Raw genomic sequence first — 27,203 nt, 5'->3', positions numbered from 1 at the left:
TTTAAGACACAACGAGATCACTGTAAAATCGACCGTGAATAGACGAACCACTAGACGTCGAACCCCAATTTCATATCATACATCTGTCGGAAAGATATCCTAAGGCTACTTGAATTCCCACCTATGAAATTCCCGAAATTTTCCCGGTTATACAATCAGGTGTTGGGGATATAGGGGAGCATAATATCTCACTCAAGCTAGCAAATCCTACATCCAGCTGTATCCATCCTTCAACACATAACCAAGAAACCTTCGGAAACCATCTATCTCGACCTTCGAAAAGCATACGTTATACAAGTTATGGCGATACTCCCGAACTCCCGCCCCAGTACTGGGTGGCGTCGAGGTTATCTCACCAACGAACTGCATAAAGGAGATTTTCGATGTCGCGCACAAATCTCAAGTATACCAGAATTGCAACGATAAAATTGTGACGACAACACCTCGGAGCTCAACTCCCTGGGACACTGCCACAACCCCTAAAGACAGGAGGCACCAAGAACAATGTTCTCGTCACAAAACCATCGAAACAAAACCAAGATACTCGCGTGATCCTAATTTTTTTTTGTGAAATTTGAGAAGAGAAGAGTCAAAACTCTACGTCAGGGTGCCTTATCAGAGCGATGAGGAGACTGGGAAGTAAAAAGAATTCCTAAACTCTCCGATATATAATTCCTAAGTGACTCAAAACATTTTTTTTTCTAGACACAACTCGGCTGCTAAAAACGATCAAGCAATGGGGCTCCTAAGGTCGGGGAAGGCTCTGATTACCAACTTGTAACGCCCTCGATGCGTCTATATCTCCCACGTGTCGAGGCACGACTTAGAGGCATAACCGCATTGAAAGCAATGTCGCAAGTCGGGAAATCATTACACATCCCATGTACATAAATAATATAAAGGGGAGAAACGTAGTTGGCTTACACTCGCCACGTCACATCAAAGTACATAAATAACATCCATCATACAAATCACTCATGGCCCGACTACGGTGCCATAATAGAAAAGACCCCCAACATGCGACAAGGCCCTGAATCGATAACCCCAACTAGGCACCACTACTGATCATCGGGAAAGGAAACATAATAACGCTGAGAGTCCTCGTCGAACTCCCACTTGAGCTCGTACTCGTCACCTGGAGCGAAATCACCTGGACCTGCATCTGGAATTATAGTATCTGTGAGCCACAGGGACTCAGCAATCTCGCACCCTCGCGATCAAGACTATTTAAGCTTATAGGAATGGATGAGGCAATTATATGTGGAGCTGCAGCAAGCGACTAGCATATATGGTGGCTATTTTAGTCGCAAAAGAGAGCGAGAAGAGGAGGCAAAGCACGAGCGAGAATCTAGAAGGATAACCTGCGCAAACATAACTCCTACACCGTGTCCACTTCCCGGACTCCGCCGAGAAGAGGCCATCACGGCAACACACATAGTTGATTCATTTTAATTAATTAAGGTTTAAGTTATCTACAACCGGATATTAACAAATTCCCATCCTCCCATAACCGCGGGCACGGCTTTCGAAAGTTCAATCCCTGCAGGGGGTTCCAACTTAGCCCATGACAAGCTCTCACGGTCAACGAAGGAATAGACCTCCACCCGAGACACACCGATCAGACTCGGTAACCAGGTACAACAAGACAATTCGATAGGTTAAAACAAGACCAGCAACACCGCCCGAATGTGCCGACAAATCCCGATAGGAGCTGCACATATCTCTTTCTCAGGGCACACTCAGATTGTCTTAGGTACGGGTAGGCCAGCCCAGAGTTGCCCCTGGTGGCCACCGGTAGCTGACAGGTGGACCAACACTCAGAGGAGCACTGGCCCGGGGGGGGGGGTTAAAACAAGATGACCCTTGAGTCTGCAGAACCCAAGGGAAAGAAAAGGCTAGGTGGCAAATGGTAAAACCAAGGTTGGGCATTGCTGGAAAAGCTTTAATCAAGGCGAACTATCAAGGGGTTCCCATAATGACCCAACCGCGTGAGGAACGCAAAATCCGGGAACATAACACCGATATGACGTAAACTAGGGCGGCAAGAGTGGAACAAAACACTAGGCGAGAGGCCGAGCCTTCCACCCTTTTACCAAGTATATAGATGCATTAAGATAACAGAGCAATATAATGATATCCCAACAAGTAAATAAATGTTCCAACAAGGAACGGCTCCAATCTTCACCTGCAACTAGCAACGCTATAAGAGGGGCTGAGCAAAGCGGTAACATAGCCAATCAATGGTTTGCTAGGACAATGGTAGGTTAGAGGTTCAATCATGCAATTGGGAGGCTGACAAGCAAGTGGTAGGCATCGTAGCAGTGGCAAAGCAAAAGAGCGAGCAAACTAGCATAGCAAAGATAGTAGTGATTTCGAGGGTATGATCATCTTGTCTGCAAAGCTGTCAGAGTTGACTGGATCCTCAAAAGCACACTCAACGGGCTCCTCGTTAGCAAACTCGTCTCCCGGCTCTACCCAACAACACAAACAAGCAACAAGAATACATTCAACCACGTGCAAGGACAAGCAATAAGATGCAAAGATGATATGCGATGCGGGATGCGATGCGGGATGCAAAATGCAAGACATTACAGAAAATGCATGAACCTCGCCTCAACTTGGATGACCAAGTCGGCCACTGGATAGAGGGGAAGAAATCACCTAAAAACGATATAAAGATCATAGGAATCGGAGCTACAGTTTGGAAATGGCGAGCGTTTTACGAAACGAACCGATCTGCGATATACAGCAAGTAGGCTCCTAAATGCAACAAAATGAACATGCTACAGCCACCAAACATGAAAACAAAATACATGGCAGTGATGTACACAAGATGCTTAACAAATCACTAGCACTGAGCTACTGCCAAAATTCATCCATTAAGGGGTTCAAACAAGCATGGCAAAAATGAATATGCAAAACAGATTTCAGACTGGTGAAATTAACACTAGTCTGAAATTTCAGATCACGAAGCCCTCTTCGGAGCAGCAAAACAACATGATACAAGACCTTAACATGACAAGTAAGAACATGGCATGGAGCTACTCAACAAGCTTAACAAAGATACCCAAAGTGACCTGGGGCCAAAAGGGTTCACAAAATATATTAACGGGCACACGAACATAGCATAAAACACAATCAGTTTTCAGACTTAGTGAAAACTGAGACATGCAGAAATTAACTCACGAAGGCATGTAAACGAGCTCGATGCACTCACCAGGTGCAAGTCATGGCAAGGCAAGCATATCCAGCAAGAAGGCACAATATGCTAGCTACACATGGCAAGAACAAAGAGCATAGCATGCATGGAACACTAACGGTAGCATCGGCAAAATCGCAAACAAGTTGACGATCTGCCCAGATTACAACGAAGCAAAAGTTGAGCTCGATTGAGTCAACCTAGATCACTCCACATATGCAAACAAAGACATGGATGGATAGAGCATAACATAAATATCAAAACTCCCTTACTGATCATCCTCAAAAGAGGCACGGATCACTAGGAAACAAGCTGGACATATAGCATCATGAACTAAAATATCCCAGACTTAGTGAAAATCACTAAGTCCCTGAAATCAGCAATCTCAGGTACCTCTCTTCGCAAGCTTGCACAAGACAACACACACATCCTAAAAAATGCATGGGTGGCACCTCTGGAAAGAAGACAAAATGCTTAACAATACATCCCAAAGGGGCACAGGTATATAATGCACGAATTAAACATGGCAAAAATGACAAAAGTGCATGATGAACTAACGGATCTGCAATTTAACTCACGAAGCCTCCTACTAACAGAATTTTGGGCAACAAGATGACCTCAAATGCAAATGATGCAATGGAATGAAATGATGTACATGTCGAGACGAAGATTTTGATATATTATATGCCCAAAACGGAGCTACGGTTGCGGAGATATGAGCAGTCAAAGTAAGCATCATGAGCTAGGGTTCGGGGAAAAAGTCAACCGCTCGAAAATCAGATCTGGATCCAGATCGGGATCCCGCGGGCACGGACTTCGAGGTCGCCGGACTTGGGCACTGTTCACGCCGGAGCTTCACCGGAGGCAGAGGAAGCAGCGGTCCGGCGAGGCCGAGGCGGCGGGCACGGGCGCCGAGGACGGAGGGGAGCGGCGGCGGGGTCGGCGAGGTGTGGCGGCGGCCGGCTCGGACGGGGGCGCGCGCCGGCGGCGGAGATGCGGCGCGACGGCGGCGGCTGCTCCGGCCGCCGGATCCAGAAGGGGCGGCGGCGCTGGAGGCGGAGAGGCGCGGGGGCGCTCGGACCCGGGAGGCGGCGCGCGGGGGCCGGGCGCGGGCCCGGCGGCGGCGATGTGGGCGCGGCCCACGTGGCGCGTGCGGACTGGACGGGAGGCGGCGGCGGACGTTCTCCGGTCCGATCCGGACACGTCCGTCGGTGGCGGGGGTTGATCTGTTTTTTTTTGGAGAAGGGTTTCGAGGTGGGAGACGAGATCCGAAAATGGAGGGGTATAAATAGGCATAAGTGGAGCTAGGAGAGTCCAAATGAGGTGCGGTTTTCTCCCACGCAATCGTTATCAAATGGTCTAGGACATGGAGCAGAGTTTGGTGGGTTTTGAGCCAAATTTGGGGGGTGTTGGGCTGCAACGCACACGAGGCCTTTTCGGTCCCTCGGTTAACCGTTGGAGTATCAAACGAAGTCCAAATGATACGAAACTTGACAGGCGGTCTACCGGTAGTAAACCAAGGCCGCATGGCAAGTCTCGGTCCAGTCCGGAAATGTTTGAACCCCACACACAAAAGAAAGCTAGAAATGGCCACCGGAGGAGAACGAAGCGCCGGAATGCAAAACGAACAACGGGGAAAATGCTCGAATGCATGAGATGAACATGTATGCAAATGCAATGCACGAGATGACATGATAAGAGATGCACGAAAAAGAAAAACAACACACGGAGACAAAGACCCGAACCCGAGAAATAAATATAACTTAGCGCCGGAGACGGCAAGAGTTGGATACAAATAGGACAAAGTCCTCACCGTATTCCCCTTGAGCTAAGGTCACACTAGACCTCGCCCAATCACTCTAGGTAAGTCTTCAAGGTAGACTCCCAAACCTTCACAGACTTCGTTCACCGGCAATCCACAATGTCTCTTGGATGCTCTGAACGCGACGCCTAACCGTCTGGAGGATCACAGTCCTCAAGTGTAATAAGTCTTCAGATCACACAGACAAGAAGACTCAAGTGATGCCCAATTTACTCTGGCTCTGGGTGGTTAGGGCTTTTCTCCTCACTAGGAATTTTCTCTCAAAGACTTCGAGGTGGGTTGCTCTCAAACGACAAAAGCCGTGCACTGAAATCTGAGCAGCCAACCGTTTATGGTTGTGGGGGTGGGCTATTTATAGCCACTTGGCAACCCGACCTAATTTGTCCGAAATGACCCTGGGTCACTAAGGAACTGACACGTGTCTCAACGGTCAGATTTCGAACTCTCATGGCAACTTTACTTGGGCTCCAAGCAAAGCTGACTTGTCCGGCTTTGGACAAGATTCGCTCTCATTGTCTTCACTCGAAGACATAGGTTTTTGATTTAGGCATCACTTCAGTCATTTTGACTGGTTCTCCTGGACCCCACTTAACAGTACGGTGGTTCCTATGACTCAACAAGAATAAAAAGAACTACGAAAGATCTAAGTCTTCGAGTTTCATAGGCTTCATAACGTGTCTTCTGTTGTCATAGTCTTCAATGTGAATATCTTCATATACCACCTTTGTCTTCAATGTCTTCATTCATTTTTAGGGGTCATCTCTGGTAGTAAAACCGAATCAATGAGGGACTTCTACCTGTGTTTTCCTGCAATTCTCACAAACACATTAGTCCCTCAACTAGGTTTGTCGTCAATACTCCAAAACCAACTAGGGGTGGCACTAGATGCACTTACACCCTGAGACACTGGTCGAGTGGCAACACCAGATTAGGGGATCGATGTGCCACTTTAATATTAGTGAATGATAAGCCCGAAGCCCAGTAGCCCCCGAGCCTTAATGCGGACACGGGTGGCCGAATTAAGGATCGATATCCATAGTAAAATCACAAATTGTGTAATGACTCTATGTATCCAAGTACTTTACATCATTAATGCTTGGATCCGCATTGTACAAAACTTTGTTGACCGACCATCTGCTTCAGGCTCTTCAGTCAGTAGCCGAGGAGTGTTTTCCTACTTTATAAAGCCGTTATAAGGGCAAAGATTTATGGAAAACAAGGAAATCCGGCCATACGGTTTTATAAACAAAGGTACATGAAGAGATATGTTATATTACGTTTTAACATAAGAAACATCTTCCAAAGAAAATAGTCCTACTATCGGTTCCTTTCTTTGGGACGTCATGCTTATCATGATCATGAAACCTCACCTCCGATCAATGTGGGAGAAAAGTACTGAGGATTTAGTTCGGGGAAAGTTCCCGAACTCTATGGTATTAATGAACCAAAATTTTCACTTCTGTCGTTGCCGACCAATGTGATCCTTTAAGATTGCTAGCTTTTGGCTTCACCCAGTCTGAGGTACTTACTCGGATGACCCGGTAGTAACAATCATAGAGGTGCTCCCTTTACCACCTAGCCGAACAATCGGGAACGAGGGGTAAGCACAAGAGCCAGGCAATCCAGCTTGGCAAAAATCTTAAGTCAAATTAATGCATATTTATGGTTTTATAATGATGAATACGGAAGGCAGCCCTTGTATATTAAATACAAATGACGATGATATGTTTATTTTGACTCCGTTGCGACCGTTTATCCGTTAAAAGTGGCCCATCATCGGCTTCTACCCCTTTGTAGATACTACGCAGGGTGTCTCCGCAATAACAAGACAACCCTTAGCCGACGTCTTGGTGCCCGAAGGCGGTTGCGTTAGCGGAAACGAGGCAATCAGATATGCGGGTTTTATAACTTTCACTTAGTCATAGGAGCTTTAAACTGGGGAAGCTAGCTATGAGCCCCTGGTTAGTGCTCGGCGACAACCGAGGTCAAGCCGTAAACACTTCGGCCAATGCTATGAATGGCCCGTCATTTAACATAGTCATCGGATCGCTGTGCAGTTTACGCTTATTATGACAGTCAGTTTTTGGCTTTCTCCACTGAGGTGCTTAACCATGCGAGCTGGAAGCACAATTGTAGTGGTTCTCCCTTTGCACACCTAGCCGAACAAAGCGGAACGTAGAAGGCAAGCACAGGAGCCGGGCAACCCAACTATTTGACCGAAGACACAATTTGAAACCGATGCATATATAGCAACATCCGAGAATATTTTTGCCGAATCTCTAAAGGTGTCTGGCGTTGCACTGCGAGACTTATGCTGGAAACACACAAATAGTTTAAGAGTGCCATAAGCTTGGAAAACCAAAAAAACTTCAGTAAAAACTTGATGTCCGAACAAGATCAAGTGTTCGGCGCCAATCCGAAAATTGGAAAAAAAATTGTGCTTCTGTCGTGCTTTAACATGACACATCCAATCTCAAGACTTCACGTGGGTCAGCCTACGACTTCAAGCTCCTTATCCCAAAGGCGGAGTACTTCTCCGAGGTCAGTTTAGCAAACTAAACTCGAGCAGCTTTTAGAGAGAAGACAGGCTATCCGGCTATTGACCATACACTCGAGTCGAAAATGGAGCGGTAGAAAAAGACTTTGCAATGACCAAGAAGAAAACATATTTACTATAAAATAACTCATATAAATTTTCAGGTCCCCAAGTGACTTGGGTAAAAGAATTTTATGTATAATGATTGTACGTACCAAAGTACTTATATCATATTTGTGTTCATCCAAACTTTAAACGCATCTTAACCGACCGTCGGCTTCTCCCTCTTCGGTTAAGGGTCGAAAAGTGTTATGTACTCCACCTGTCGAGAATATCGACGACAACCGGGCAATCAGGCCATAAGGCTGTAACAGACAAAGCGCGCTCAGGGAACTTATGCTATATTACTGACGAAGTGTAAGAAGAATCTTCAAAGAAAATAGTACCCTCATCAATACCTTTCTTTGGTTGCTCATTGTCACCATGAGACTTGCACAATAGATTTTTTGTACTCATGCGTTCCGCTGTGTGCCGACCATGATTGAAAACAATAAGAGCGCTAGCTTTTGGCTTCACCCAGCCTGAGGTACTAACTCGGATGACCCGGTAGTAACAATCACAGAGGTGTTCCCTTTACCGCCTAGCCGAACAATCGGGGACGTAGGGGTAAGCACAGGAGCCAGGCAACCCAGTTTGCGAAACACTTAAGTCAACATGGTGCATATTGTGGCATAATACACGAACAAGGAACGAAGCCATACAAGTATAATCATATGCAAGAGGAAAGGCTTCGTAAAGGAAGACCCTAAATAAATGGGGTATTTGAATTTGTGTGTCACAAACAAAGTTTTGACAAGGAATTTAGTCACAAACAACTTTTTGCCAAAAAGTATAATGCTTGGTCGAACCGAACAAAATTTAAAACTGAAAGTTTTTGAGCATGAAAATGACTTAGCTGGTTAATGTGTTCGGCATTGATGACGTGGTCCAAACTTGATGTGGGACGAGGTTCCATTCCCCAAGCCGGTCCCGAGGTGGCAGAGCAAAGAGCTCGGCACTCCGAAGTGGTGACATAGCACGACCAATGCAGGCCGGCAGAGTGACGCCGAAGTCCCCGGAGTGGGTTAACGAAGTGTTGACGAAGCCCCCCGTCCAACCAAGGTGACAACACTGCCCGACCCGGATCATTTACATGTGCACAAAAAATAGTGCAAACCGGAGATAATAGTAAAAATAATAAATTAAAAAAATATTGCATAGTAAATAATTTATGCAAAGTGAGTAATAAAGGAAATATGGCTTGTGTGCCGAACACTCGATGAGGTAGAACTCTCTCGGCGATGCCAAAGTCTCCGAGGCAACCGAACACGTTGGTATGGAAACACGACCAACAAGGTGATCACGCGAGCTAATTTACGCCGATTGGGACAACGGCGTCGGCTTGCCGAAGAGACCACGTGACGCAGTCGAAGTCCATTACCTATACATGTAAAATAGTGCAGGCCAACAATAATAATATAAATATATAAAAATACTCGCGTATTTAATTTGTGTAAAATAATTTATTTAAAGATATGTGGCCTGACGCCGAAGTCAATGTCCATGCAGGGCGCCGGCGTGATGCGTTAAAGGCGTGGCAAAGCCTGAATTCACAGGACGGTCCGAGTTCCGGATGCGGCGTTCGCCGAACTATGTACGAAAACTAACCGGACCACCACGCGACCGTCGTTAATGCGGCCACAATTTTATAGACCTGTGTACAGATGATGTAACAAACTAGAGTAATAATTCCTTAGGAAAAATAAACCCAAACAAACAAAAATTGCTGGGATTAATAGCACCTGGTTTATTTGTTGTAGCAGTCCAAAGAAAAGTGACTCCCAAAATTGGGACTCGATCCGCATACCCATTGCCTGATGGGCGGTGAAGCGACGGCATGGCGATGCTGGTAAAGGTTGGATCGCCGAGGCAAAGCCCCCGGTCCAGCTAATGTGACAAAGCTGGTCGGCTGACGACGCCGAAGTCTCCGGAGTAGGTTGATGAAGGGATGGCGAAGCCCCCGGTCCAGACAAGGAGATGGAGCGGGTCGGTAAGGAGATGTTGCAGCTGCCATGTCATCCGAGGTGTTGAAGTAGTTCGGCGTGATGGACATCGGCTCGATGAAGCAACAGTGCGGCCATGCCGATGCAGGTCGTAACTTGTGACGTGGTCAATGCTGGCTTGATGAAGTGATCGTGCGGCGATGCCAGTGTGCCCGCTCCGTGTAATCTGTGGGGCGGCGATGTTGGTGATGACTTATCCTTCGCGATGCCGAACTCTTGTTGGGCTTGCCGAGATAATGACCCGAAGAAGTTGAGCTTGGCTCAACAAAGCGACGGCATGTCTAGCGCAGGTCGGCAGCCGTAGAGCAACGTTGTCGGGCTGGTTTGACACCGACGCAATGGTGAAGATCATATTGGAAAAGACTTTAAATTAGCGGGATGTGCTTGGGAACAAAACACAATACCCCATACAAAAGTTCCTTAAAAAAGGATGACCAAAATCCCGTTCATGAAAAAGATGAACTCGGGTCGGACTCGTTCTTGCGCAGAAAACAGATCTGAAAAAGTGATGCACTAATCGGAAGGTTCCCGGAGTTTGGACGGTCGGATCAATCAGAAATTTTGAGGGGTGGTAGATATGAGAATTCCGCAACAGATGAATGGTTGGATCTTCCAAAGGACCTCAGAGCTGGGCTTTGAAGACCACGCCCTAAACTCGTCCAGATTCCCGTCCAGATTTGACGGGGCTCTGGTATATCGTAGATTGCTAGAAATTCCTCCATCGGAACTCGACAAAATTTTCCAGGGTTGTTGTAGACTCAATTCCGCACAGTTACACCGAAGCAATCGTTAAAACGACACTTGAGGAGGCGGTGACGGCGGATACAAGTTCGCTGTCCAGAAAAACAGCACGGTCGCCCGAGGGCAATGTTGACGTTGAGCCCTCGAGCTCCATGGATGATTCCTCCATGATCTTGATAGAGATCGGAGTTGATATTGATGAAGGCCCTCGTCCGAACATGATGATTGGAGGTAGGGCACGGTCCTCGGTCAAGCCAAGGTGACCAGTCGAGGCGGCGACGAAGACGTCGATGTCGCTGTTGATCTGGAGGCGAGTGATACGTCTCCGTTGTACCTACTTTTCCAAATACTTTCGACTTTGTTTTGGACTCTAACTTGTATGATTTGAATGGAACTAAACCGGACTGATGCTGTTTTCAGCAGAATTGCCATGATGTTGTTTTATGTGCAGAAAACAAAAGTTCTCAGAATGACCTAAAACTCCACGGAATATCTTACAATAAATAATAAAAAAATCCTCGCCAAAGATGAAGACCAGGGGCCCCACACCCTTGCCACGAGGGTGGGGGGCGCCCCCACCCTAGGGCGCGCCCCCTACCTCATGGGCCCCCTGGAGACCTCCCGACTCCAACTCCAACTCTATATAACTGCTTTTGGGGAGAAAAAATAGGAGAGAAGAAATCATCGCGTTTTACGATACGGAGCCGCCGATAAGCCCTAAAACCTCTCGGGAGGGCTGATCTGGAGTCTGTTCGGGGCTCCGGAGAGGGGGATTCGTCGCCGTCGTCATCATCAACCATCCTCCATCACCAATTTCATGATTCTCACCGCCGTGCGTGAGTAATTCCATCGTAGGCTTGTTGGACGGTGATGGGTTGGATGAGATTTATCATGTAATCGAGTTAGTTTTGTTAGGGTTTGATCCCTAGTATCCACTATGTTCTGAGATTGATGTTGCTATGACTTTGCTATGCTTAATGCTTGTCACTAGGGCCCGAGTGCCATGATTTCAGATCTGAACCTATTATGTTTTCATCAATATATGAGAGTTCTTGATCCTATCTTGCAAGTATATAGTCACCTATTATGTGTTATGATCTGTTAACCCCGAAGTGACAATAATCAGGATACTTACCGGTGATGACCGTAGTTTGAGGAGTCCATGTATTCACTATGTGCTAATGCTTTGTTCCGGTTCTCTATTAAAAGGAGGCCTTAATATCCCTTAGCTTCCATTAGGACCCCGCTGCCACGGGAGGGTAGGACAAAAGATGTCATGCAAGTTCTTTTCCATAAGCATGTATGACTATATTCGGAATACATGCCTACATTACATTGACGAATTGGAGCTAGTTCTGTGTCACCCTATGTTATGACTGTTACATGATGAACCGCATCCGACATAATTATCCATCATTGATCCGATGCCTACGAGCTTTCCATATACTGGTTTACGCTTATTTACTTTCCCATTGCTATTGTTACAATCACTACAAAATACCAAAAACATTACTTTGCTTTCGTTACTCTTTTGTTACCGTTACCATCACTATCATATTACTTTGCTACAAAACACTTTGCTGCAGATACTAAGTTTCCAAGTCTGGTTGAATTGATAACTCAGCTGCTAATACTTGAGAATATTCTTTGGCTCCCCTTGTGTCGAATCAATAAATTTGGGTTGAATACTCTACCCTCGAAAGCTGTTGCGATCCCCTATACTTGTGGGTTATCAAGACTAATTTCTGGCGCCGTTGCCGGGGAGCATAGCTCTATTCTTTGAGTCACTTGGGATTTATATCTGCTCGACACTATGAAGAACTTGAAAGACGCTAAGACAACAATTTATCCCTCAACTACGAGGGGAGGTAAGGAACTGCCATCTAGCTCTGCACTTGATTCACCTTCTGTTATGAGTAAGCTTGCGACACCTAAACCTGCTTCTGCTATTCGTTTTGATATGTCGCATGTTATTGATGATGCTACTTCTGCTATACATGATACTTATGATGAAACTACTTCTATGCTTGATACTACTGTGCCACTTGGTGATTTTCTCGAGGAACGACTTGCTAGGGCTAGAGAGATTGAAAATATTGAATCTGATTATGATGATGAAAGTGATGATGAAGAATCACTTGTTATTCATGAGGGTTATTTATTTGATCAAGAAGCTTCTTTAGCTATTTTAGCTTGCAAAGATAGATATGAACTCAAAAGGTTATTAGCTAAATGGAATAAGCAATCTCTAAATGCTAGGATGAGACCTGACCCTGCTTTTGCTACTTCACCTATCTGTGTTACTGATAAGGATTATGAATTCTCTGTTGATCCTGATATAATTACTTTGGTTGAATCTGATCCTTTTCATGGCTATGAATCTGAAACTGGTGCGGCACATCTTACTAAATTAAATGATATAGCTACCCTGTTCACTAATGATGAGAGATCTCGCTACTTTTATATCCTTAAAATATTTCTGTGCTCATTAAAGGGTGATGCTAAGATAAGGTTTAATTCTCTTGATCCTGGTTGTGTGCGTAGTCCCCAGGATATGATCTATTACTTCTCTACTAAATATTTCCCTGCTCATAAGAAACAAGCTGCTTTAAAGGAAATATACAACTTTGTGCAAATTAAATAAGAGAGTCTCCCACAAGCTTGGGGGAGGCTTCTCAAGTTAATTAATGCTTTGCCTGATCATCCTCTTAAGAAAAATGAAATACTTGATATCTTTTATAATGGACTAACCGATGCTTCCAGAGATTACCTGGATAGTTGTGCTGGTTCTCTTTTCAGGGAAAGAACACCGGATGAAGCTGAAATCTTATTGAATAATATGTTGACAAATGAAAATAATTGGGCACCTCCTGAGCCAGCTCCTGCTCCAATTAATGATCATATTCCTAAACCAACTTTGAAGAAGAGAGGTATTCTATTTCTCAGTCCCGAAGATATGCAAGAGGCAAAGAAATCTATGAAAGAAAAAGGTATTAAAGCTGAAGATGTTAAGAATTTACCTCCTATTGAAGAAATACATGGTCTTAATTTACCGCCTATTGAAGAAACATATGATCTTGATCCTTTATTTATTGAAGAACCTCCAGACCCCGATAACCCGACACAGGTAGTAAAGGTAAATTCTCTCTATAGATATGATGAAGTTGAAATCCCTCCTACTAAAATTGCTAGTCAATGCTTGGATGAGTTTGATAATTTTATGTTTAAGCAAGAAGACTTCAATGCTTATTTTGGTAGATAATTAAAACAAGATGCTGATATGATTAAATACTTGGGTGATTATATGGCTAATATTAGAGGTGAACTTAAACTTGTTAGAAAACATGCTTCTATGGTTACCACTCAAGTAGAACAAGTACTTAAAGCTCAAAAGGAATTGCTCAATGAGATGAATAGTAAGAACAATAATTATGCTATTAAAGTGGCTACTAGAACTGGTAGAATGACTCAGGAACCTTTGTATCCTGAAGCCCACCCTAAGAGAATTGAACAAGATTCTCAGAGAAATAATATTGATGCACCTAGTTCTTCTAAAAAGAAGAAAAAGAAAAATGATAGAACTATGCAAACTTCTAGTGAACCTATTGTTGAACCACCTGATAATTCAAATGATATCTCTATGTCTGATGCTGAAACACAATCTGGCAATGAACATGAACCTAATGAAAATTTTAATGATGATGTTCATAATAATGCTCAACCTAGTCATGATAATGATGTAGAAATTGAACCTGCTGTTGATCTTGATAACCCACAATCAAAGAATCAACGTTATGATAAGAAAGATTTTGTTGCTAGGAAACATGGTAAAGAAAGAGAGCCTTGGGTTCAGAAACCCATGCCTTTTCCTCCCAAACCATCCAAGAAAAAGGATGATGAGGATTTTGAGCGCTTTGCTGAAATGATTAGACCTATCTTTTTGCGTATGCGATTGACTGATATGCTCAAAATGAATCCTTATGCTAAGTACATGAAAGATATTGTTACAAATAAAATAAAGATACCAGAAGCTGAAATTTCCACCATGCTTGCTAATTATACTTTTAAGGGTGGAATACCAAAGAAACTTGGAGATCCAGGAGTACCTACTATACCATGCTCCATTAAAAGAAACTATGTTAAAACTGCTTTATGTGATCTTGGAGCCGGTGTTAGTGTTATGCCTCTCTCTTTATATCATAGACTTGACTTGAATAAGTTGACACCTACTGAAATATCTTTGCAAATGGCTGATAAATCAACTGCTATACCTGTCGGTATTTGTGAGGATGTGCCTGTTGTAGTTGCAAACGTTACTATTTTAACGGACTTTGTTATTCTTGATATTCCCGAGGATGATAGTATGTCTATTATTCTTGGAAGACCTTTTTTGAATACTGCAGGGGCTGTTATTGATTGCAACAAAGGCAATGTCACTTTTCATGTTAATGGTAATGAGCATACGGTACACTTTCCGAGGAAACAACCTCAAGTTCATAGTATCAATTCTATCGGAAAAATTCCATAGATTATATTTGGAGGTTTTGAATTTCCTCTTCCTACTGTCAAGAAGAAATATGATATACGTATTATCGGGGATGTGCATATCCCCGTTGAGGTAACCTAGTGTTATTCGAAATTTCTCCGGTTTCATGTTAATCGGAATGAGTTTGTTAACAAGACTTGATCAACCTTGTTAGGGGATTCCTTTTGACGAGCATGAGATGGATGAAACTAGAAGAACAACCTTCTGTACCCTCTCTATACTTTCTGTTATTTAGTTGAAATAAAATAAAAATAAATAATTTTCTGTCTGTTATCTGATTATCCGTGCAATATAAAAATACCTCGAAAATAAAAGTTCTCCAAATGCCCTGAAAATTAAATATGATTTTTTCTAGATTATTTGAGGATTTGTGGAACGAAGAACACACCAGTGGGGCCAGCCACCTTGCCACGAGGGTGAAGGGCGTGCCCACCCCCTAGGGCGCGCCCCCTACATCGTGGGCCCATGGTGGCCCTCCTCCACTTATTCCTGCACCCAACCTCTTCTTCTTCCTCCCACAAACACGAAAAACCAACTCAAGCACGAGCTCCAGCCCTCTTTGCTGCCATTTTCGATCTCCTTGCTCAAAGCACCTCTCACAAAACTGCTTGGGGAGATTGTTCCTTGGTATGTGACTCCTCCATTGGTCCAATTAGTTTTTGTTCTAGTGCTTTATTCATTGCAAATTTTTGCTGCTTAGGTGACCCTGTTCTTGAGCTTGCATGTCAAATTTATATGGTCAAAAGTAGTTTTAATGCATGATATAGGCTCTAGGCACTTGTAGGAGTAGTTGCTATCAATATTATTGAGCTTTGTTCACTTTTATTTTGAAGTTACTAAAAATTTCAGAAATTTTCCAAAGGAAGAAATATGTTTAGGAAAATGTACCAATGTGGCTCTTCAAGGAAACAAGAGCCCAGGCTTGCAATGCGTGATGCTAATGATGAGCCACCAAGAAACGCTCCAGTGCGTCCTTGTGAATGGCCTTCAGAAATTTTATGGATCGAGCGGGAATTAAGGAAGAATTTAATGCATATTTGCGTAACGCTGATCTTGTGAGCTTCGAGGAAGAAAAGTGCCGCCAGTATCACTATCTCACTAGTTCCTTTGTGAGGAGGTTTGAATTTTCATCTTCACGTAATTCTCCAACTGTCCTGTTTGATCTTTATGAAAATTCTTACACTATGGACTTAGAGGATTTTACCACTGCTTGCAAACTCCCACAATGGGGTAGTATCAGGGATCCTCGCAAATCTGAATTTAGAGATTTTCTTGCTAGTATAACTGTGGGGGAATCTAGAGATATAACACAAGCTACTATAGGGAGCATTCACTTTCCTGCTATACATTATTTTGCTCTCTTCATAGGTAGACGCATTAATGGTAAAGATGAGGCATGTCACATGTGTGTCCCCGACCTCAGTATTCTTAGGAGTGCTATGTTAGGAGATAACTCTTATAATTTGGGAGCCATTGTTGCACGTAGGTTGCATCTTAATAGATTTAATGGAGATTTCTTTGGTGGAATTTATGCAACCCACATAGCTAATTTTCTTGGTGTAGCCATACGCGAAGATGATATTGAGTTGCCTCCTGCTTATTTGGATTATGAGGCTATGGTTCACCACCAGTTTGTCGAGAGGAATGAATCATCTCTCCAGTATCGCTTAATCTTTGACAGACGTCGTGCTATCCGTATTACTCTCCCTGCTCCTGCCTTCTTTGATTATCAGGCAAAAGGAAGATATGTTATTACCAGAGAGGAGGCAGATGAGTACGAGAGGAGGGCGGAAGCCACTCGTCGCCACGCTGCAGCTCAGGAGGCGATAGCCGCTGCATCTCAGTACGACCCCAACTACTATTATGGATATCCGCCAGGCCAGCCGTGGCCATAGACCAACTTAGGCCAAAAGCCTAAGCTTGGGGGAGTACGTATTTCTCACCGACATTACATTTATGCTCACACTCATTGCTAGATGTCGGTGCTCATACTTTTTCATTGTATCATCCATGCTAGTTTATTTTCCTTTTTATGCTTTCTTCTTGTGTGTTTAATAAACCTTAAGAAAAACCAAAAAAATTTAGTTGTAGCTTTTAATTAGTTTACTTTCCATGCTTGTAGTAGTAATTAAAAATAAAACCCAAAAAGATTTCATGTTCTTCTTTTGCTTGTTGGGAGCTTTCCCGTGTAAATAGTTTTATTTCTTTTCTTTTCTTTGGGGTCGATAGGAGAAGATCATAATTAAATTGTTGAAGTAGCTCTTACATGCATTATTGTTGATTTAACAAAAGAGCCCATATTGCCTTGTCTTCTCCTGTTTATTGAATGCTTGCAGATTCCAGCTTAGTCCAATGCATGTGCACTATTATTATTATTCACACTATTCGGTCGTGCAAGTGAAAGGCAATTATGACAATATATGATGGACTGACTGAGATGAGAAAAGCTGGTATGAACTCGACCTCTCTTGTTTTTGTAAATATGATTAGTTCATCGTTCTTGATTCAGCCTATTATGAATAAACATGTTTGCAATGACAACTAGAGATCATAGTTCCTTGTGCCATGCTTGATTAGCTAGGAGCTTATAATGGTTTACCTTGCATGCCAACATGCTATTAAAATGGTTGTGATGTGGTATGATAGGGTGGTATCCTCCTCTGAATGATTTAAGTGACTTGACTTGGCGCATGTTCACGCATGTAGTTAAAACAAAATCAACATAGCCTTCACGATATTTATGTTCATGGCAGATTATATCCTACTCATGCTTGCATTCGGTGTTGATTAATTTTAATGCATGTTCATGACTGTTGTCGCTCTCTAGCTGGTTGCTTCCCGGTCTTTTGCTAGCCTTCACCTGTACTAAGCGGGAATACTGCTTGTGCATCCAACTCCATAAACCCCAAAGTTATTCCATACGAGTCCACCATACCTACCTATATACGGTATCTACCTGCCGTTCCAAGTAAATTTGTATGTGTCAAACTCTAAACCTTCAAATAAATATCCTGTTTTGTATGCTCGAATAGCTCATGTATCAACTAGGGTTGTTCGTATCTTCCATGTTAGGCGGATTATTCTCAAGAGGAGTGGACTCCGCTCCTCACTCACGAGAAAGTGGCTGGTCACCGGGATGCCCAGTCCCATGCTTTATGCAAACTAAATCAAAATAATTGCAAACAAAACTCCCCCTGGGACTCTTGTTAGTTGGAGGCACTCGTTGTTTCAAGCAAGCCATGGATTGATGCTTGTTGGTGGAGGGGGAGTATAAACTTTACCATTCTGTTTGGGAACCGCCTATAATGTGTGTAGCATGGAAGATATTGCCATCTCTTGGTTGTTATGTTGACAATGAAAGTATACCGCTCAAAATATTATTCATCTCTATCTCAAAACCGAGCTCTGGCACCTCTACAAATCACTGCTTCCCTCTGCGAAGGGCCTATCTATTTACTTTCATGTTGAGTCATCATCTTCTTATTAAAAAGCACTAGTTGGAGAGCACCGCTGTCATTTGCATTCATTACTGTTAGTTTTCATTGAGTATGACTTGACTGGATCTCTTTTACCATGAATTACAATGTCTTGTCAGTCCTTGATCTTTCAAGGTGCTATGCATTTATGTTTTGCGGTCTCAGAAAGGGCTAGCGAGATACCATCTTGTTATATCATATTATGATTGTTTTGAGAAAGTGTTGTCATTCGAGATTTATCATTATTGCTTGCTAGTTGATTATGCCATTGATATGAGTAAACCTGAGACCTAAGCGTTATTATGAATGTGGTTAGTCATAGTCTTTGCTGAAAACTTGAATGTTGGCTTTACATATTTACAACAACAAGAGCAAATAGAGTTTGTAAAAGTTTTTCTTTATCAGTTTCACTTTATCAACTGAATTGCTTGAGGACAAGCAAAGGTTTAAGCTTGGGGGAGTTGATACGTCTCCGTCGTATCTACTTTTCCAAACACTTTTGCCCTTGTTTTGGACTCTAACTTGCATGATTTGAATGGAACTAACCCGGACTGACGCTGTTTTCAGCAGAATTGCTATGGTGTTATTTATGTGCAGAAACAAAAGTTCTCGGAATGACTTGAAACTTCATGGAACATCTATTCGGAAATAATAAAAAATCCTTGCAAAAGATGAAGACCAGGGGGCCCACCACCTGTCCACGAGGGTGGGGGGCGCGCCCCTACCTCATGGCCCCCTGGAGATCCTCCGACCTCAACTCCAACTCTATATATTTGGTTTCGGGGAGAAAAAATCAGAGAGAAGAATTCATCGCGTTTTACGATACGGAGCCGCCGCCAAGCCCTAAAACCTCTCGGGAGGACTGATCTGGAGTCCGTTCGGGGCTCCGGAGAGGGGAATCCGTCGCCATCGTCATCATCAACCATCCTCCATCACCAATTTCATGATGCTCACCGCCGTGTGTGAGTAATTCCATCGTAGGCTTGCTGGACAGTGATGGGTTGGATGAGATCTATCATGTAATCGAGTTAGTTTTGTTAGGGTTTGATCCCTAGTATCCACTATGTTCTGAGATTGATGTTGATGTGCTGCAAGGCGATTAAGTTGGGTAACGCCAGGGTTTTCCCAGTCACGACGTTGTAAAACGACGGCCAGTGAATTGTAATACGACTCACTATAGGGCGAATTCGAGCTCGGTACCCGGGGATCCTATCTTGCAAGTCTATAGTCACCTATTACGTGTTATGATCCGTTAACCCCTAAGTGACAATAATCGGGATACTTACCGGTGATGACCATAGTTTGAGGAGTTCATGTATTCACTATGTGTTAATGCTTTGGTCCGGTACTCTATTAAAAGGAGGCCTTAATATCCCTTAGTTTCCGCTAGGACCCCGCTGTCACGGGAGGGTAGGACAAAAGATGTCATGCAAGTTCTTTTCCATAAGCACGTATGACTATATTCGGAATACATGCCTACATTACATTGATGAACTGGAGCTAGTTCTGTGTCACCCTATGTTATGATTGTTACATGATGAACCGCATCCGGCATAATTCTCCATCACCGATCCATTGCCTACGAGCTTTCCATATATTGTTCTTCGCTTATTTACTTTTCTGTTGCTATTGCTATCATCACTAAAAAATACCAAAGACATTACTTTTTCTACCGTTACCTTTTGCTACCGTTACCAATACTATCATATTACTTTGCTACTAAATACTTTGCTGCAGATATTAAGTTTCCAGGTGTGGTTGAATTGACAACTCAGCTGCTACTACTTGAGAATATTGTTTGGCTCCCCTTGTGTCGAATCAATAAATTTGGGTTGAATACTCTACCCTCGAAAACTGTTGCGATCCTCTATACTTGTGGGTTATCATTGACCTCTTCAATCCCACTTTTACCAATTTTTGCATCAAGATCTTAAAAACTCCAAATTTTTGGAACGCCTTCTAGGTAAAGGTGGCTCATCTTCAGTCCCATCATTACCAAGATTCATATTGCAAAACAAAGATTTAATAGGGGACACATCAATAACTTTTAGATCTTCATCTTTATTTTCATAGAAACTAGAAGAACACGCTTTCACAAAGCAATCTTTCTTAGCACGCATCCTAGCTGTTCTTTCTTTGCATGATATAGGCCCAAGGCACTTGTAGGAGTGGTTGCTATCAATATTATTGAGTTCGGTTTACTTTTATTTTGAAGTTATTTAAAATTTCAGAATTTTTCAGAAAATGATGAGGAGATTATTGAGGGGCTCATCGAGCCAAAGCTCAAGGGAAAAGGCACCGAAGCCTAAGTATAATTTGCCACGCACCGCGGAGGTTCGGGCGTGTGAATGGCCTTGAGAGCAGCCGAGATTTATGAAGATTTTCATGAATTGGCTCATAATGCAGGCCTCACCGCTTTCCTCCATGACCAATGCGATCAGTATCTCTTACTCACAAATACCTTTGTGCAAAACTTTCATTTTCATTCTAGGAACTCACCACCTACGGTGGAGTTTCATTTATATGATGAGCATAAGGAGATGTCACTTTATGATTTCTGTTGGATTTGTTTAGTCCCTTTTGGGGGCAAGACAGAAGAACCACGTCATGATGATGTGGAGGGGTTTATTGATACTATCACTATAGGATAAACTAGGAAGGTTTCCAATGCACGAATCACTAGCATACATTTTCCTATTTTACGTTACTTTGCATTATTTGCTAGTCGTTGCTTAATTGGACGCGGAAACTGTGGAAACCTTAGTATCCCTGATATAATTATTCTGCTCCATGGTTTATATAGTGATAACACTTTTAGTATGGGCGGTATTATTGCTAAACGGTTAAGTCTGAACCGTACAAAGGGCCCCATCTTTGGAGGCATCTATGCTACACGCCTAGCTGCACATTTTAACATACCTATTAGGCATGCTGCCTCATGTTTATCTAGATTATAAAAGTATGGTGGCACATGATTTTATTATTAAGAATAGGGCAGGAGAGCTTAAATATCAATTGTTCTTTAATAAACATCATCCTGAGACTATTACCTTGCCTGCTCCTTCTTTGTTTGACTTGACTGTAGGCACGTACCTTGTTCCGTTGACGGCTATCCACGCCTACCGGAACCCTACACCAGCCGAGGAGCCAAAAACGGAACCACAATTTGATCCTTCACGACAGTCTAACTATCAGTGGGATCCGGAGATGATTGCCAGCCAGTGGCAATCGGAGCCTTCTTCTTCCTCATCGCAGTACGACCCCAACAACTATTATTATGGATATCAGCTAGGCCAGCCGTGGCCATAGACCAACTTAGGCCAAAAGCCTAAGCTTGGGAGAGTACGTATTTCTCACCGACATTACACTTATGTTCACACACACTCATTGCTAGATGTCGGTGTTCATACTTTTTCATTGTATCATCCATGCTAGTTTATTTCCTTCTATGCTTTCTTCTTGTGTGTTTGATAAACCTTAAGAAAAAACCAAAAAAATTAGTTATAACTTTTAATCAGTTTAATTTCCATGCTTGTAGTAGTAATTAAAAACAAAACCCAAAAGATTTCATGTTCTTCTTTTGCTTGTTGGGAGCTTTCCCGTGTAAATAGTTTTATTTCTTTTCTTTTCTTTGGGGGTCAGTAGGAGAAGACCATGATTAAATTGTTGAAGTGGCTCTTATATGCTTTATTATTGATTTAACCAAGAGCCCATATTGCTTTGTCTTCTCCTATTTATTGAATGCTTGCAGATTCCAGCTTAGTCCAATGCACGTGCACTCTTATTATTATTCACATTGTTCGGTCGTGCAAGTGAAAGGCAATTATGATGATATATGATGGACTGACTGAGATGAGAAAAGCTGGTACGAACTCGACCTATTTTGTTTTTGTAAATATGATGAGTTCATCGTTCTTGATTCAGCTTGTTATGAATAAACATGTTTTCAATGACAACTAGAAATCATAGTTGCTTGTGCCATACTTGATTAGCTATGAGTTATAATGGTTTACCTTGTGTGCCAACATGCTATTAAAATGGTTATGATGTGGTATGATAGGGTGGTATCCTCCTCTGAATGATTTAAGTGACTTGACTTGGCACATGTTCACGCATGTAGTTGAAAAAAATCAACATAGCCTTCACGATATTTATGTTCATGGTGGATTATATCCTACTCATGCTTGCATCCAATGTCTATTAAGTTTAATGCATGTACATGGCTGTTGTCGCTCTCTAGTTGGTCGCTTCCCAGTCTTTTGCTAGCCTTCACCTGTACTAAGTGGGAATACTGCTTGTGCATCCAATCCCTTAAACCCTAAAGTTATTCCAGATGAGTCCACTATACCTTCCTATATGCGTTATCTACCTACCATTCCAAGTAAATTTGTATGTGCCAAACTCTAAACCTTCAAATAATCATCCTGTTTTGTATGCTCGAATAGCTCATGTATCAACTAGGGCTGTCTGTATCTTCCATGTTAGGCGGGTTATTCTCAAGAGGAGTGGACTCCGCTCCTCACTCACGAGAAAATGGCTGGTCACCGGGATTCCCAGTCCCATGCTTTATGCAAACTAAATCAAAAATAATTGCAAAACAAAACTCCCCCTGGGACCTGATGTATGTTGGAGGCACTCGTTGTTTCGAGCAAGCCATGGATTGATGTTTGTTGGTGGAGGGGGAGTATAAAATTTACCATTCTGTTTGGGAACCGCCTATAATGTGTGTAGCATGGAAGATATCGCCATCTCTTGGTTGTTATGTTGACAATTAAAGTATACCGCTCAAAATATTATTCACCTCTATTTCAAAACCGAGCTCTGGCACCTCTACTAATCCATGCTTCCCTCTGCGAAAGGCCTATCTATTTACTTTTATGTTGAGTCATCACCCTCTTATTAAAAGCACTAGCTGGAGAGCGCAGCTGTCATTTGCATTCATTATTGTTAGTTTACATTGGGTGTGACTATGATTGGATCTCTTTTACCATGAATTACAATGTCTAGTCAGTCCTTGATCTTTAAAGGTGCTCTGCATTAATGTTTTGCAGTCTTAGAAAGGGCTAGCGAGATACCATCTTGTTATATCATATTATGATTGTTTTGAGAAAGTATTGTCATCCGAAGACAATCTGCGCGCCGGACTCGTCGTCATTGAATCCTGGTTCAGGGGCTACTGAGGGAGTCCTGGATTAGGGGGTCTCCGGACAGCCGGACTATATCATTTGGCTGGACTGTTGGACTATGAAGATACAAGATTGAAGACTTCGTCCCGTGTCCGGATGGGACTCTACTTGGTGTGGAAGGCAAGCTAGGCAATACGGATATGTATATCTCCTCCTTTGTAACCGATCTTGTGTAACCCTAGCCCCTTCCGGTGTCTATATAAACCGGAGGGTTTTAGTCCGTAGGACAACATACAATCATACCATAGGCTAGCTTCTAGGGTTTAGCCTCTCCGATCTCGTGGTAGATCAACTCTTGTACTACCCATATTATCAAGAATAATCAAGCAGGACGTAGGGTTTTACCTCCATCAAGAGGGCCCGAACCAGGGTAAAACATCGTGTCCCCTGCCTCCTGTTACCATCTGCCTTAGACGCACAGTTCGGGACCCCCTACCCGAGATCCGCCGGTTTTGACACCAACAAGTATCAAGCATAAAAGTAGTTTCATCATAAGTATCATGCAAAGCAGAAGTGCAATCATCAATAACATGCGACCTATCAGAATCGATAGCATGTGTAGGTGTCACAAGTTTACTCAAAACAGAAGGTGAATCAAGTGTAGAGCTAGATGGCAGTTCCTTACCTCCCCCTCGTAGTTGAGGGAAAAATCTTAGTTCTTTGATCTTTCAAGTTCTTCATAGTGATAAGCAGATATAAATCCCAAGTGACTCGAAGAATAGAGCTATGCTCCCCGGCAACGGCGCCAAAAAATAGTCTTGATAACCCACAAGTATAGGGGATCGCAACAGTTTTTGAGGGTAGAGTATTCAGCCCAAATTTATTGATTCGGCACAAGGGGAGCCAAAGAATATTCTTAAGTATTAGCAGATGAGTTGTCAATTCAACCACACCTGGAAACTTAATATCTACAGCAAGGTATTTAGTAGCAAAGTAATATGATAGTAGTGGTAACGGTAGCAAAAGTAATATTTTTGGGTTTTGTAGTGATTGTAACAATAGCAACGGAAAAGTAAATAAGCGAAGAACAACATAGGAAAAGCTCGTAGGCAATGGATCGGTGATGGAGAATTATGTCGGATGTGATCGATCATGTAACAGTTATAACATAGGGTGACACGGAACTAGCTCCAATTTATCAATGTAATGTAGGCATGTATTCCGAATATAGTCATACATGCTTATGGAAAAGAACTTGCATGACATCTTTTGTCCTACCCTCCCGTGGCAGCGGGTTCCTATTGGAAACTAAGGGATATTAAGGCCTCCTTTTAATAGAGTACCGAACCAAAGCATTAACACATAATGAATACATGAACTCCTCAAACTACGATCATCGCCGGGAGTTGTCCCGATTATTGTCACTTCGGGGTTGCCGGATCATAACACATAGTAGGTGACTATAGACTTGCGAGATAGGATCAAGAACTGACATATATTCATGAAAACATAATAGGTTCATATCTAAAATCATGGCACTCGGGCCCTAGTGACAAGCATTAAGCATAACAAAGTCATAGCAACATCAATCTCAGAACATAGTGGATACTAGGGATCAAACCCTAACAAAACTAACTCGATTACATGATAAATCTCATCCAACCCATCACCGTCCAGCAAGCCTATGATGGAATTACTCACGCACGGCGGTGAGCATCATGAAATTGGTGATGGAGGAAGGTTGATGATGACGATGGCGACGGATTCCCCTCTCCGGAGCCCCAAACGGACTCCAGATCAGCCCTCCCGAGAGAGTTTAGGGCTTGGCGGCGGCTCCATATCGTTAAACGCGATGAATCCTTCTCTCTGTTTTTTTCTCCCCGAACATGAATATATGGAGTTGGAGTTGATGTCGGTGGAGCATCAGGGGGCCCACGAGGCAGGGGAGCGCGCCCAGGGGGTAGGCGCGCCCCCACCCTCATGGATAGGGTGTGGTCCCCCTAATGTGGATTCTTCTTCCAGTATTTTTTTATATGTTTCAAAAATAATCTCCGTTGATTTTCAGGTCATTCTGAGAACTTTTATTTCAGCACAAAAAAACACCATGGCAATTCTACTGAAAACAGCGTCAGTCCGGGTTAGTTCCATTCAAATCATGCAAGTTAGAGTCCAAAACAAGGGCAAAAGTGTTTGGAAAAGTAGATACGTTGGAGACATATCACCCGACCCCCTACTGGTGATGCTGCAGAGCTTGCGCGCCCCCATCATGTCAAGCGCTGATCTGGCGCCGGTCGTGGTCGGGCTTGAGGTGACTCGCAAGCTCATCCTCATCGGAGCCACAGAGCTGGACACCGCGCAGCGCCTGCTGGAGGATGCCCAGCGCGAGTACAACACTGCCCACAGCCTCACCCCTGCCGATGTCGAACCTAGCCGACGAGGCGACGTGCGGCGCCATGGTGGCGTCATCACCGAGATCTTCGGCGCCAACTGACCGGTCTACGCTACTCTATCCCAAAACCTAAGGGAGGTAGAGGCGGCCATGGCTGAGCTCGACAACCTGGAGGGCGAGGCCCGGCAGCAGCAGCGGGTCTGCGAGCTTGTGTCTGCTGCCAACCGCCTACAAGACCAATTTGATTGTGACCCTGCTGATTTAGAGCTTCCGCAGCGGGCCGGACAATCGCCCCTCGCATACCGCCCAAGCCTCCTCTCGGCACAGATGCATCCACAGAGGGTGTTTTTGCGGCAGTCGGGGAGGCCGGCGCCGGCAGGACGCGCCTACTGTCACCAGCCGGCTCAAGGAGCCGATGGACCAGGCTCGCCGACATCGCCCCCCACCGAATCCTCCCACGCTCCAGGAGTGGCAAGCCTCCATTGGCCTGGCGGGCAGCGCCCCGGCGGCCGATCGGCTCGGACCCCGTGATCCTCCCGGCGAGGATGACGCCCTCCACCGCCTTGACCGGCTGGCACGCTCCATCGAGGTGGAAGAAGAAAGTGCGGTCGGGCCGGCCTATGTCGGTGCAACAAACGCTGGGTCTGTTGCCTAGACTGTGCATAGGCATGGGAACAAGGATGGAGCACCAGCCCAAGCCAGAGTACAAGAAGCCAAGAGATTCAAAGGACCAACTTGCAGATCAGAAGGACCAAGGAATCATGATATCGTCAAGAGAAGAAGCCTCCCTTGCTGGGCAGGCGAGCCCGGCAAGGGGCGAAGCCACCCCAGAAACTGGCAGCCAAAACACCCCGGCAGGGCCTGCCGGGGGCTCACGGAGGCAGAACCGCCTCACCAACCACTCCAAACGACCCACGCCGTCAATCAGTGCGGTGTCAAACTTCAAAGTGATTAAGTGTCAGCCATTTCCTACAGGAGAAACCCACAGATGACACCCATCCTGCGACGTGTCAAGAGAACATGCGCGGAGCTGGCAAGATAGCCCGGCAAGCCTTGCCAGGCGACTAAGGATGTGACGTTAAGCGGTGCATTAAATGCGCCCTGTCAGCCCGCAGGTATGATAGCACCGTTCGCTATCTTATCAGTGCATAATGACTACTCCACTGTGGTTACCCCTTGATCTATAAAAGGAGGCCCATGGCAACCATAGAAAGGGTTAGAAGGTTGGATAACTCACACCCCCAAACGCGCATAGTCAATGCTGCC

This window comes from Triticum urartu, chromosome 4 (assembly GCF_003073215.2).
Source record: "Triticum urartu cultivar G1812 chromosome 4, Tu2.1, whole genome shotgun sequence".
NCBI classification, from domain to species: Eukaryota; Viridiplantae; Streptophyta; class Magnoliopsida; order Poales; family Poaceae; genus Triticum; species Triticum urartu.
This window is presented reverse-complemented; position numbering follows the sequence as displayed.